The following is a 4,617-nucleotide window of genomic DNA, read 5'->3' as shown; positions in this document are numbered from 1 at the left end:
GCAATTGGGCATACCATTCACCATTAACACAAATGGCATTCATTAGGCAAACACCACTAAGCCACTATGGCTTTACAATTATCCAACATGATTATACCACTAGGCACATACTACTAAGACACCATATTGGGTATATGGTATACCATTGATACCAATCATACCATTATAGAGGCACATATTACTGAGACACCATTGAATACCACTGAGACACCATTGCATACCACTGAGACACCATTGGGTATATGGTATACCATACAGTCATACCATTAGAGGCACATACTACTCAGACACCATTTGACACCACTGAGACACCATTTGGTATATGGTATACCATTTACCATACCAATCATAACATTATAGAGGCACATACTACTGAGACACCATTGAATACCACTGAGACACCATTGGGTATATGGTATACCATTCATCATACCAGTCATACGATTGTAGAGGCACATACTACTGAGACACCATTGAATACCACTGAGACACCATTGTATACCACTGAGACACCATTGAATACCACTGACACACCATTGTATACCACTGAGACACCATTGGGTATATGGCCGGTATACCATTCATTATACCAGTCATACCATTAGAGGCATATACTACTGAGACACTATTGAATACCACTGAGACACCATTGTATACCACTGAGACACCATTGGTGTATGGTATACCATTCATCATACCAATCATACCATTACAGGCACATACTACTGTGACACCATTGAATACCACTGAGACACCATTGTATACCACTGAGACACCATTGGATGTATGGTATACTATTCATCATACCAATCATACCATTACAAGCACATACCACTGAGACACCATTGAATACCACTGAGACACCATTGGGTAAATGGTATACCATTCATCATACCAATCATATCATTAGTCACATACCACTGAGACACCATTGGGTATATGGTATACCATTTACCATTAAATAAACTACCAATAACCATTAAGAACTTACCATTGAAACACCACTTAAATACCATTCGCGTACCATTTACCATTCAGATCACCATTAAACTACCATTCGGCACCATTCAAATACCATTGGCGATTTTTATAAGGGATGAGCCATACACTGGCATACGTCGAAAAATTTTGTGCTTGCACAAAACTTTTCGACGACCTCGCCGTATGACGACGTATACCAGCGTGTTTTAGCGTACTCTCAACGTATGCAAAACTTACCCGTAACGTATTCGACGTACGCCAGCGTATTCGCCAAATTCCTCATACGTCGGGCATACGCTGTCTAAAACGCCAAGGTGTGACAGCGCCTTTAGACCACAGTCTAACTCTGTGCTAAAATTATGGGAAGCCAAAAGTGTCAACATTTTTATTAAGTTGTATGTTTCTTATGTTTACTGTGCTCTTTCCTGATTCATCGATGGTGACGACAATTATCTATTTATACTTCCTAGACAATTATGAATGATTAAAGAGCCAGATGAGCTGAAATAGTATATCTCTACTATTGGTGATTTATGTAACAATTGGCTTTCCATACTTAAACCACAACTTTAAATCGAGTTTAAGTTAAACCCGACTTCAGAATACGGGCCAATGTGTTTAACATGGCTAGATCCGCCACTGTGCGCAGCCCCCCCCCCCCCCCGCAACAAAGGATCCACTACAAAAAAAAGTAAAGAAAAGAAAAGGAAATCAAGGTATGATCTTTTCTAAATATTTCGAAATCTATCTCAAAATCGTATTTTTTAAATGTAAAAAAAATAACTCGCGATATTTATATATATACATTAGAAATGTGGCCCCATTTGCAATGTATGCCCCCACGGTTTATTGTATTAGTCCTCTTGATTTTTTTTTTTTACTATGGCAATAATATGATAATCAGATCCAATCTATCTGATATCACTATTAATGGTGAGATAGATTGAAATGCTAAAACTTACCAGCTCTCTTAATATACCCTTAAAAATGAGTAAAAATATTTTTCATGTAAATGTACTTGGCAGTGAGATTTCGTCATAAATTCAATTATGTAAATAAACGTGTCACGAACTGTCTATCAAATTCTGATTACTCGGTTGGACATTTTCTCTATTGTCTGTTTTAATTGTTCGCAAGTGTTGGTTCACCGCTGTACTATATGTACAAACAAATATTGTAACTAGTGACCCAACGAATGACGTCGATTTTGTGAATTTATATACACAGTCATTTCAAGGAAAAGTCCGTTTTTGTAAGTTTAGTTAAAATTATTTCTATCAATGTATTTCCTCAATCCTTATTTCTGTTTTGGGATTTTCTTTTTACTTTACACCAAAAAGGCCTTGCATATTAGGTATTGAAGAATTTAGTGTACAACTTGCCCCGTTTCGTTTGTGCTGAATAGTAAGAGCGTATAGATGGGGGGCTTGGGGCTCTTTGGGATTTTCCCTTTGGTAAACACTCAATGCATTTAACATAGATTCCTGGTATAGAATTCAAAGCTAATGCGTTTTATTCAACTTTTCTCCATGCTCTATTCATTCCAAGGCATTACACATGTTGAGTACATAAACTCCGAGAGCCGGACAAAGAGAACTATTTGAAGTCACTAAATCTATTGTGTTTCTACATTCTTTCGATTTTGTATACAGGCGTGGAATGCGAATGAATCGAATGATCATTTGAACTATTCAAACAGGCCCACTTACACACGTTTCTCGCGCTAAGATAATGCTCCCTCGGAAATTTCTTAAGATATAATTCGACTAACTTTTAATGGTTAACACAAAATAACATGCAAAGAGACTTGTCTTTTTAACCAACAGTTTGAAGGTTTATATTTTAATCAACATGGGGTTGGTTAAACAAATTTCTGAAAGTGAGTTATGGTTTACAAAACACCCGTCCTTTCTCCCCCCCATGGGCGTCAGCCCCGTCAGAGCAGAAGATAAACATCAATAAACAATTATTGTCCCGCCCCACCCCCCCAAAAAAAAATATACATCTCCTGCGCTGATGATGCCCAGGTGACCCCACCCTCTCTCTCTAATTACACCCTTTCTCTGTTTTTATCCCCCCCCCTCTCTCTCTCTCTCTCCTGTCCTTCTCGTACCTGACCGACTTAACGGACCAATCATTGCCAAAGTCATATTATTTTGTTATTATTTCCTTGTTCTTTTTCCCTGTACACGCAATCCTTATTATCTTGTTTATAATATTACTAGTATAGTAAACGAAAAATCCATCAGAGAATACAAAAAGTTATTAGAATTTTAATTATTTGATTTGTGACGTCATATGCGATCAGCTTTCCCACATATCGTATGTTAAAAAATCAGTGAAATGTAATTTTCTCAGAAAGTTGAAAATCTTTTTTACGATACCTTCAGTATATCAATAGACAAATCATTTCACACCCGTTCCTATAAACCTATATTGCATGACATACGGGGCAGCTGCTCGTTTATGACGTCACAAATAATAATTTAAAAAATCTAATAACTTTCATAATCTTTGATGGACTTTCCTCACACCTTTAATTCACCAACTTTTTTTTCTGTTTTAAAGCAAACTTTTCTTCAGGGTGAACTTCCTTTTTAATTGAAGGGTGGCGTTAAAGGTCACTGGCCCCTAATTCCCTTGCGACTGCTCCCGCATACATTCGTAATTCCGAAGCTTTTTTTATTCCGAAGGTTCGGTTATTCCATAGGTTCGTATTTCCGAAGGTTCGTTAATCCGAAAATAAAGTGAGGTTCGTAATTCCGAAGATTCGTTAATCCGAAAACGAAATGAGGTTCGTAATTCCGAAGGTTCGTTAGTCCGAAAACGTAATGACTAACGAACCTTATTTCATTTTCGGACTTACCTTCGGAACAACGAACCTTATTTTGTTTTCGGATTAACAAACCTTCGGAACAACGAACCTTATTTCGTTTGCGAATTATCGAACCTTCGGAATTACGCCACAAATGTTCCGGTTAACGAACCCTTTTACGTTTTCGGATTAACGAACATCGATCGAGGTATAGGCAATTTACATGTTTCGGAATAACGAACCTTCGGAATTACGAAGTGTAACCGACTGCTCCATATGATTGCTAAACCACAGAAAAGGGAGAAACAAAAGATGAACAACCCCCCCCCCCCCCCAAAAAAAAAAAAAAAAAAAAGAATAGTGTGATAATAAAAGTTTCGTTCATATAACTCTTTACTATCTTCTCGAAAACTTATGTAAATCTTGGGCATAGTTCCATAATACTACCCTTTTCCTTTACTTCTCTTTCTTTTTACCCCCCCCCCCCCCCCGCTTACTTTTCCCCTCGGTTCTTTGAGTGGGATGACGCCCCAAAGCGCCCTAATTTGCCCCGGAGTGACCAGATAGACACTGCGCTTTCATGAGTGTAGTGTTGCATAACTTGCATTTCCCTTTAAGTCATTCGCCTTTATATCATTGACAATGCTGTTTGTTTTATTCATAGACTAATGGCCCAGTCACATTTAACCAACAAACAAACGGCTCATTAATCATGTCAATTGTTCAATTCACTGTTGTACATGATGTACAACTGGCCTCGGTAACGACCCCGTGTCGTTGTGACTGTGTCTAACTAACGCAAAACAGGTGGTTGGTGGCGT

Source organism: Lytechinus variegatus, chromosome 13 (assembly GCF_018143015.1).
Source record: "Lytechinus variegatus isolate NC3 chromosome 13, Lvar_3.0, whole genome shotgun sequence".
NCBI lineage: Eukaryota > Metazoa > Echinodermata > Echinoidea > Temnopleuroida > Toxopneustidae > Lytechinus > Lytechinus variegatus.
Note: the sequence above shows the minus strand (reverse complement) of the source record.